The sequence below is a fragment of the Emydura macquarii genome, unplaced genomic scaffold (genome assembly GCF_026122565.2).
Source record: "Emydura macquarii macquarii isolate MOO-44397 ecotype Brisbane River unplaced genomic scaffold, CSIRO-AGI_Emac_v2 contig_1045, whole genome shotgun sequence".
In the NCBI taxonomy this organism is placed as follows: domain Eukaryota; kingdom Metazoa; phylum Chordata; order Testudines; family Chelidae; genus Emydura; species Emydura macquarii.
This window is the reverse complement of record NW_027131182.1, coordinates 4,258,592-4,269,714: the sequence shown is the minus strand read 5'-3', so window position 1 is coordinate 4,269,714 and position 11,123 is coordinate 4,258,592.

Genomic DNA, 11,123 nt, shown 5'->3' with positions numbered 1-11,123 from the left:
TTGTTAAAATTCCAAGAGGAAAAATGGTCTGTGGCTGTTGCTTCAACAGAATGTAAGTAGTGCTGCAGTCTAACAAAATTACCTCTCTGAACCTGATCTTGAGAGGTGCCAAGTAGCCCCAAAGCATTTTGCAGAGCTGAGCCCAATGATTTTGAGATATCTGAGCTGCAGACTTCCTAGCACATCCCAAGTACCATAAACAAAAGGAGTGGTGGTGGTGGTGGTGGATGATGATGATGATAATAATAATTAATAAATACTTAGCACATAATGACAATAGGAGTTGAAGTTTTGAATGGAATGGTTCTTCTAAACATCTATTATTTTGTTTTTTGTGATATCATTCCATCTGGCAGGAGTTCTGCAGCTCAGATTTCGTAAGATCTTTAAGAGGTGGTAATTGTCTCACTTTTTCTTTAAATATAGTGTTAATTACATTTTAAAATAGTGGTTATAAATGTCTTTCAATTTTTTTAAAAAGTGTTCTTGCATGATAGGTAATTCTTTTTTTAGGCTTTGCAGTTCTCCCCTTTAACTTCTATCACTAGACAATCAGAATGGTAGCTTCCAATTTATTTATTTATATATTTATGTTTGATGGATTTTTATTTTTAAAGTGATTTTTTTTCTTGAAAGTTACAAGCAGTGACTTTAATAAAATTTAGTTACTGAGCAAGTTTCCCTTTGGCCTTTGCTTTGAACAACTTTGCTCTTCTGGACCCTTTATGTTATTAGAATGTAATTTATTTTCAGTTTAATTACATGTTCTTTAATTATACCAACTCAAAAAGTAAGATAAAAGATAGAAAATGTGTGTGTGATCTACTTTGGGGCTCAGGGTCAATTTCGCTTTCGCTTTCTCATGGGATATTTGCCACTCAAATATTGTAGGGGCTGTTAAAATTCAAGTGGGCTATTTTCATTGTAATTAAGCTACCTGGAAGCTTTTCCTGGAAACATTTCTATTGGACTTAGATTTTGTAAAAACTTATTTTAACAAAACCTACAAGTAGGACAAATGAGACTTGTCAGTGTCTCTTTGTTATATTTGCACATTATGGATGAATACAACTGCCAAAAAAAAAAAAAAATTGAGGAAAATGAATTACTGTGTTTGGCAGAATTTTGTTTGTCAAAATCAGGCCAGCTCTACACCAGGCATTTTTGTTGTTAAAATAGTGTCAGTTAGTGGATGTAATTTTTGAAATTTTTACACTGGGAAAAAAAACCCTAGTGTAAATGCAAATATATTGAGGGGATGGGGGAGAGAGCACTAGAACTGGTATAAACTGCATCTCCACTAGGAGTACTGGCCAGTATAGCTATACAGGAAACACTTGGTAGTCGTGACTAAGGTCTGGGCTACACTGGGAACATACGTTGGCGTAGCTCTGTTGCTCAAGGGTGTGAAAAATCCACACCCCTGAGCAATGTAGATAAGCTGATCTAACTCCTGGTGTAGACAGCGCTAGGTTGGCAGAAGAATTCTTCTGTTGATGTTACTCCTGCCTCTTGGGGAGGTAGATTACCCTACGCTGATGGGAGCAAAGGTAGTGTCTACAGTGAAGCGCTATAGTGGTGCTGATGCAGCTGTGCCACTATAGCGTTTCAAGTGAAGACAAGCCGTCGACCTCAGTTCCTGGATAAAGTACAAATGAATCCAATAAAACTCCGAGAAACTACATTGATAGGCACCTTAGAAATGTTTGATAGGTATGGATACAATAATGTTCAGGCCTAGTCAGTATGGACAAATGTTCAGCAATTTTTTTTATTTTAAACAAACATAATTTGTCATTACTTGAGGACAAGAAATTCAGGACATGTCATTTAAAAAAAAAATTGTTTGCACTACTATAAATTAAACATTTGCCATGTTTAATTTTAATTTATTTTAAAAAAAAATTGCTCCTGGCATCAGATGTCACATGCCAAATTTCAGTCCTGAATGTTCTGAGCCATATTCGGAGTTAGCAGTGGTAATGCTGGGCAGTCCTGTGCTGACACAGGAATTCTCTTAGGGGAAACAGCCAGGCAGTCTGTACAGAGCCTGGTCCTGCAGCCTTTCCTCAGGCTACGCTCCCAAGTCAGTGGGAATTTTGCCTGAGAAAGGACTGCGATCAGACTCCTAGTTCGATATCTCACCTCCAATAGTGACTAATGCTTTGTGTTTCAGAGGAACAGAAACAGGCTCCATAATGCCTCTGGCTATGCCACTGCAATAAATATACAAAAGACATGTAAATACGGCTAAGGTTATGACCTATCATGTTAAAAGGAAGGAATTCCAAAGCTATAACCATACCTGCTAACAATAGGAAACTGAGATTTTCCTCTTGCCTGCATGACATTCTCCCATCCTCTCTCAAATTGTTTCTCTTGGCTATTAGGGGGGAGGGAACGACAAAGTTGTTTTTAATGAGAAAATTGAAATCTCCACCTACCTTTACATTGATCTAGACAGTGGTGGAACTCAGTAACTCTTTTCTTTCTGGGCAACCTGGAGGTGCTCCATCCAGCGTCACGCTCATCCTCGTGGTGCCTGCAACCACCACACCCACAGCAGTGCTGCCTTTTAAGGTCCTGAGATTTTAGAGCCAAACCTAAGGAACTCAGAAATGCCCCTAGAGCCTGAGACTCATGCCAAAAATCTTGAGATTAGCCAGCTCGGGTTATGACTGAAGCACTGTACTTAACTCACTGACACTCCACCCTTCACTTGTCCCTTTGGGCATAGGTGTTGCAGCATGATGTTTCATACTATGAGTTCTAGTTTCTAAAAGGCAGCTTTCTGGTTGGGTCTGTATTCTGGCTGGTCCTGGAGCATCTTGCCCAAGCCCCACAGTGCTACTCGTACAAGGTATTTGTGTTCGTGCTGTGTGAGTAACATGAACAGGGAGAAAGTACTTTGGGGCCACAGAGTGATCAGGTTTGTGTGAGAACAGAAAGACCACATCCCTCCACTTCTAAGCCTTACCCTGGACACTAGAGGTTTTGGGTGAATAAGCATTGGGGTGTGATACTGGCACCTTGTGATACCCAAAATGGTCACAGTTTTCAGATATACACGTTACCCAAAGCCTGGATGTGGCCCAGAATTTTTCAAAATATTACTACTAGCTAGAAAACATTATAGAAAAGGCACTTGGCAAATGTAATAGTTTTTTTTAATGGTTTTGAGTTACACAATTGTAAATACAATTCTGAAAATGGGACACCTCTGTTTTTCAAACTTGTGGAGCTTAAAAATGCCCACAGAATTTCTTTATTTTCTGTTTACTCAAAGAAAAATCTCTCTTGTTGAGAGCTCTGGCACCAAGAGCAGCTGGAAAACACACATTTATGGACTGATTATAAGGCCTGAAATACAGAGAATGTAGCTATAGTAGTCTTCAAGTGTACAGGGTAGATAATGTGACACCATTATTGCACCAAAAGAGCTGGTGTAAGTCTTTTGCATTAAGAATACATACTGTATATTTATATACCACCTTCCATCCTATAGGATCCCACAGAGCCTCACAAACTATATACATACACATCCAGAAATGCAGCTACCTCTGGGTTGGATCACCCCAAGAAGGAACCTGAAATTTTACAGATTATAACATTTGTTAGTCCAGTAAAAGGGATCACACTCTCTTTTTTTACTTTTTGAATCAGATCTCCCATTTGTCTCCATTTTCTGATTCTCTTCTTTGTTCTTGACTTTGAACTCTCCTCCTCCTTCCTCTTCTCCTGTCTCCCATCTACCTATAACCACCTCCCACAATATAGTCTGAGTGCACCATTCTTTCAATTCCGCCCCTTCTGAAATCCTTCTCTGCATTGTTATTGTCTCTCACACTGATTAACCTAAATCCCTTTTCTTCGACCCTTTCCAATCTCCAGCTCGCTAGACTCCATGGGCCAAATTCAAGGCAAGATGTACTTGCTTCCTCTAAGGTTGAATATGGCCTCCACAGTGCTGCTAGCATAGATTACTTGTTAGTGCTGTGTGAGTAATATGGGCAGGGAAAAAGTGCACAGGGGCCACAGATAGATCAGGAAGTTTGTGTGAAAACAGAAAGACAATATCCCTTGATTACTTCAACCCTCCTGTTCAAACGTACAAAGAAATATAATCATATCACCTCATCCTGAGATAATTCCACTGGCTCCTTGTTCAGGTCAAGATCACTATAAAACTGTCGTCCTTGTTTTTAAAATCCTCTAAGGGCTTGCCCCAGGCTATATAATAGATGTTCATGGAGAAGGGACCACTGTGATCATCATCTGACTTCCTATATAGCACAGGTCATAGGACTTCCTTGAATTAATTCCTGTTTGAACCACAGTATATATTTTAGAAAAACAGACAATCTTGGTTTAAAAATTACCAGTGGTGGAGAATTCACCACATCCCCATGTAAGTTGTTCCAATGATTAATGACCCTCTCTTAAAAAATTGCACTTTATTTCTAAGCTGAGGCTCGTCCTGCAATACCAATTTATGTCGGTATAACTACATCACCCCTGAGCGACATAGTTATACCGACCTAACTCCTGGTGTAGACAGTGTTATGTCAATGGCAGGGCTTCTCCTGTCTACATAGCTACTGCCTCGCGGGGTGGTGGAGTACCTATGCCAGTGGGAGAAGCTTTCCTGCCAACTTAGGTAGCATCTTCACTAAGCGCTGGAGCAGCACAGCTGCACCAGTGCAACTGCAGTGTTGTAAGGCCATGGCTATACTACAAAATTATATCGACCTAACTTATGTTGGCATACAGCCACCTCAGTTATTAAATCGAGTGTGTGTGTGTGTGTTGTGCACGCATGCGCACATTTGGCTCCTTGCGTCGGCGGTGCACGTCCTCACCAGAAGTGCTTGTATCGATTGCATTGTGTTGTCATTGTGGGATGGCTCCTGAAAGTCAGTAACAGTCGATGTAAGCAAAGCAGTGTCTCCACTGACACTGTGTCGACCTAATTACATCAACCGTGACTCTTCGCTGCTTGGGGAGGTGGCATTACTAAATCACCATAGAAAGGCACTTACATCGTCAGGGGCCAAATTTAAGTGAAGACACTCCCATAGCTAGGATGATGCTTACACTGACCTAACTGTAGTGTAGCCCAGGCATAAGTGTAGACAAGCTCTGAATTTGTCTAGCTGCAACTTCCAGTCACTGGATTATGTTCTACCTTTGTCTAACAGACTGAAGAAGCCATTACCAAATTTCTTTCCTTCATGTAGAGACTTACAGACTGTGATCAAGTCACTCCTTACTCTTCTCTTTGTTAAGCTAAACAGTTTGTTTGCGCATCTTGAGTCTATCACCATACAGCAATTGTACTTGTGGTCCTTCTCTGAACCCTTTCCATCTACCAACATCTGCCTAGAAACTTCTCTCCCTCTCTTTCTCTGCATCTTTCCCAACATCCTCCACTCATCTAGACCTGGACTTCTTTCTATGCTTTCTTGCTATTGTTGGTACAACAGCAGCACCTGTCACCTGGAACTGTCCTTCTGTGTATCTCTACATCAGTGACTATCCATCTAATCTGAAAATGTATATGGAGCCAAGGTCTTCTCTGGTGCTGCATTCTAGTTGATGCAGGGAAGAATTTAGACTATCTATTTATCGGAGGTAATTTCTTTTATTGGACCAACTTCTGCTGGTAAGAGAGACAAGTTTTTGATCTTATACAGAGCTCTTCTTCATGTCTGGGAAAGGTACTCAGACCTGAAGAATAGCTCTGTGTAAGCTTGAAAGCGTGCCTCTTTTACCAACAGAAGTTGGTCCAATAAAAGATATTACCTCACCCACCTTTATCTCTCTAATATCCTGGGACCAACACAGCTGCAACACTGCAAATCCCTGATCATCTATCGCTCATCACTGGTATCAGCACATCGACTCTCTCCTTTCTGAAATCTCTTCATTTCTACTTCCCCCGCTATCATTTGCTATTTGATTTTTTTTTAAGTGTTTAGGAATATGCTTTTCATGAAAGGCTCTCTATCAAACACAGGTGACTTGTATCCTGTAAGCAGGGGTCAAAATCAGGAATAAAAGGATGGTGGAACTCTCCCCATTCTGCTTTTGCCCTGAAGGCTGCTATTGCACCATCCCCTTCTCTTTTCCTTAGTGTATGGCTTATACCCTCTCTATACCTTAGCTGTGCTTACTTAAGAGTTCTTCTACGCACAGGTTTTGTGTTTAGTACAATCCCCTTATTGTGGACACACTTATAGCAGTATAAAGGTACTTATATCTGGATGGTTAATTCCCATAGATTTAAACTAAAGAAATGAAGGCAAATAGCTATACTGATATAAGCATCTTTACACTGGTATAGCTGCAACCACACTGGGGGACTGTACTGCTTTATCCATTTATCTGCTTCTAAACTGATATAGTTAAAGCAGTACAAAACGTGTGTAGGCAAACACAAAGAAGGCCCCAAAAGTAGTGGTTCTCAACCTTTCCAGACTACTGTCCCCCTTTCAGGGGTCTGATTTGTTTTGCGCACCCAAGACTCCTTACTAAAAACTACTTGCTTACAAAATCAGACATAAAAATAAATCAATTGGAATATAAATATTGCCATCCTTACTTTTGCACTGCTGCTGGTGGCAGCGCTGCCTTAAGAAATGATTGGCCGGAGAGCAGTGGCTGCTGGCCGGGGCGCTCATGTTGTTTACAGCAGGGGAGAGCTATGTTTTTAATCCCATTCCCATCCCACAATAGCCCACAATACCCACTCCAGCATTATTTGTTGAATTTTTATCCCACTCCAGCTCTTATGGCAGCGGGTCCTCTGGGACCCGGTCCTGTTGCAGAACTCCAGAGCCCGTTGTAAAACTAGGCAAATATCTAGATGAGTTGATGTACCCCATGGAAGGCTTCTGTGTACCCACAGGGGTACTCATACCCCTGGTTCAGAACCACTGCCCTAAAGGATTTAAGCATGTGTGTTGACTTTAAATGCATGCTTAATTGCTTTGATGGATTGGGGGCTAAGAGCTCAGGGGTAAAATTAGAAGCAATGAGATTAAATTAATGAAAGGAAAAGTTAGCCTGGTGTGGGGGAGCAATCTGGAAAAACTACCCCAATGATGAGATATAGGAGGTTGTAGAATAGTTCTGTCCGCTTGGGCCAATTGCAGCTAGACTGGACAAAATACTAGCAATGTATGGGTGCTGTATGGGACAGGTTTGTACTAGTCTGAGTAGATGGATAAAATGTCCTAATAGGCCTTTTCCATCTCTAACTTCTGTGGTGTCCAACCACACTAGGTCTTGTCTACACTTATGGGTTATGCCGGCAAAACCTTTTTGTTCAGTGGTGTGAAAAAAACCACCCCCTTGAGTGATATAAGTTTTGCTGGCATAAGTGCAAGTGTAGCTGTGTTATGTTGGCGGGAGAGCTCTCCTATCGAGCCACCTAAACGAGTGGCGGCTGCTATGACGGTGAGCGTCTCCCGCCGACATAGCACTGTCCGCACTTGCGCTTATGCCAGCAAAACTTATATCGCTAAGGGGGCTGGTTTTATTCACATCCCAGAGCGACAAAGTTTTGCTGGCATAACCATGAGTGTAGACAAGGCCTAGATAAAAATACATTAGCTCAAAAGGCAAAAAAAAAACCAAGTAGTTTCCAGCATCAACATTCAAATTATCATATTAGCCTGCAGATTTAACACCCAATGAGGGTGAATGAGGGCAGGTTCATACTTCTCTTATACCAACTGTTTGTCTGTCTTTCTTGCAGACTCAGGAAGGTAACGTTGCATCAGGTCACGTTCAGAAGGTTTTCTTTGCAGCCATAAGGTCTATTTGCTATTAATAAGAGCTTCAGAGACTGAGGGCTAACCTGAAAAGTGCCAAAAATGGCATTCTAGCCCACTCAGGCTAACTCTGAACCTTGCTTGCAAGCCCCTGAAAATAAAAGTTTATAGCAGAATCAAGGACACAATCTTAACTATTGTTAATCTGCATGGAGTGACACTAGAGTACATGAAATCTCCATCATTTTCCTTCCTTCCTCTTTTCAGACAGACTTGTTCTTTCTTACTTATTGTTAATTATTTTAACTGGTATCCCCAAGAGCTATTCCCAAAAGAGAAAAAATAAAACATGTTTGTTATTGATCCAATCCTAGCACAGAACGTGCATGAAAAGGGATCATCTTTGTTTGCATATGTCTGGTAATGATGTCAGGAAAAGGTTTTACTCACCTCATTTTATCTTTTGTGTGTGTGTGTCTTTGCTGCATCTCACACCCTGGTGCTGTTAGAAAAGCAATTAGGTTAACAGTGCCCTGGCTCCAACTGTCTGTCAAATGCTGAATTGCAATGCAAATTAACTCCAGTTTATCACTCACCTTTAACTCTTCAAAGACAATTGGGTAAGAGAGAGGTCTCCAGAAACCTCCATATGAATAGTGTCTGAAAAAAGGGTATAGTTTGTATTTTGATTTGATTTCACTTGCATTATCAAATATATGTGTTCCTATTATTGATGATGGATTTAATTCATATGTACATATTACTTTTTTTTTTTTTTTTTTTAACAAGAGGAAGAAAAAGTAAGTTGGGCAAGAAGATTAAAACTCACCTACAGATTACATGGTTGAGAAATGTATGTGTCTGTCTGTTAGGTCAAACCCAGTTTATTTAAATCAGACAAATAGGCCCATTAAAGTCCATGGGATAAATTCATCCCATTCCCTGGAGTTACATCATAGCTGAGTTTCACATGAGGGGACCACTCCCAAGAGTAAATTGAGCAGACACACGGGTTGATGACCCCACTACAATTATCTGAATATCACTTGTCATTTCTCCGGTATTTCAACATGTTACCTTGCTTCCTGATTGCCCCATCTTCTAGCAGAGGAGATATTCGGTTCACATCTACTTACCAATGTGCAAATACAGTAAGACCTTGGCATAATCAATATTAACATACACTGTGACTTTATGGACCTATTTGTGTGACTTAAATACATTAGGTTTGTCCTAACAAATCAGATTTCATACAGTAATTGTTCCAAAAAAAGAGAACACACTTTTTTATTCCTTCCATTTCAGACACCTGTCCACTTCCACAAGGATACATAAATCTAGGTTTCAAGAAAAATAAGACATAGAACTGATCATTGGAAGCGGTATAACGTGAGGGTGAAAACACTGTTTTTAAGATAAATAGTGAAAAAGTTAAGTTAAAAAACACAGAATATTTGCAAATATTAACAGGTTATGAATTTAAACTTTTTCTTCGTGACATTTAATTAAGCAATACAGGGATAATTAAATAGTCAATTTGTTCCAAATGATATAAGAATTTTCACCTGCAGAGCTCAAGGTACTTTACAAAGGATGACAAGTATTTATTTGTATTCCTATTTCACAGATGGGGAAACTGAGGTATGGAAAAGTTGAGGCTCCTACTAAAGCTAATGGCAAAGTGATTTGCCCTATGTCACATAGTGAGTCAGTAGCAGAGCCAGACGAAGTACCCAAGTCATCTGAGTTCCAGTCTTGTGCTCTGTCCATGGGACCACACTGTCCTGTCAGGGCATATTGCTAATTAATATTCTCGTCACTCTGATTTGTACATATAGTAGTGTCTGGATTACTATCACCAAATAACTAATAATGCAAGCATAAGTCACAATAGAAAATGTGATGATTACAAAAGAGATTATACTCACTCACTGTGAACACATTATTTGAATACACCTTATTTATGATAGCTTTTAACATAAAAAAGAATGTAATACATGTGGTAACAGGTGTGTCTAATCTAATTTGTTCTTTCAATATTGGCTGAAGAGAGGGAAAGTAACTCTCCTTCATTGTCTAGGATATATCACACTGATAAAAGGTTTTGAAATTCTATACATTGCTGTAATAAAAAGAGGAAACAGCTTAAAAATAAAAGGTCATCTCTAAGGCTTGTGAAAGAGATATTAGAAGAAAGAAATTAATTTATTTTCAATTTTTCAAGTCTCCAAAGTGACCATTTAAAAAAAAAAAAAGGGGGGGGGGAGGGATTACACTGTACTAGAGAGTGCAGCAAACCTAAAAGCTGATACCCTGGCTGTTCTGTCTGGCCATTAATCCTTTGTCACTTCAAGGTTTGATTACTGCAATGCATTCTACGTGGGGCTACATGTTTCAGAAATTGCAGAATGTGGTGGCCCACTTGTTAAGTAAGCTTACGTTTACACCTGGAAAATGGTATTATCATTATTATTTATTTGTATTACTGTAGCACCTTGGAGCTGTAGTCATGGAACCTGCTGAGCTCTGTACAAACACAGAACAAAAAGACAGTCCAGCTGAGATCAAGGTGAAATTTCGGATGTCTATTCTCCCATTATTTCCCCCATAAAGCCCTAAATCAGCCTTGATAAATTCTTCACCCACATGCCCTGAGCAAATAAAAATAGACAAATAAAATATTTGTCTTTTATTCTCAGCAATCACATGGACAAAGGATAAGTGAGTAGATTTTATTCCCAGGATGGTATGTTTTCACTAAAATTTTGCAAGCCAGCCCTAAAGACCTGGCTTCTAACTACTGTAGGCCTTGATCCTGCCAATCACACAAACAACTTTTATGCATGTGCATAGTCTCATTGGTCTATTGAGTAGTCTATTGAGTACTGACGCATGTGTTTGCAGGATCAGAGCCTACATCTGATCTTGGATTCCTTGTACATTCAAAGCACCTGGAAAAGTCAATTCCAGCAACACAGTGCATCTACAGTATGTACATTCTGGGACTTCTTAGAATAATAACTCCTGGGCTTTCTGTATTGTATGGGTTTCGTCTTGTTTATTTCACTGTAATTACTTTGGAATTACATTTGTTTATAGCAGCTAGTGATCAGAACATGTGATTTCAGAGACATGGGTCTGTTTCCAGCTCTGCAACTGACTCACTGTATGACCTTAAGCAACTCCCTTGTTGGTCTTGGCCTGGACTCTGGCAACACTTATGCATATGAATAATCTTATTAAATCCGAAGGACTACTTACCTGTGTCAATGTTTGCAGGGTTGGGATTCTCAGGATTAAAGCACAGCACTAGGAGATCTGGGCTGCCTTTCCAGCTCTTTTACAGAG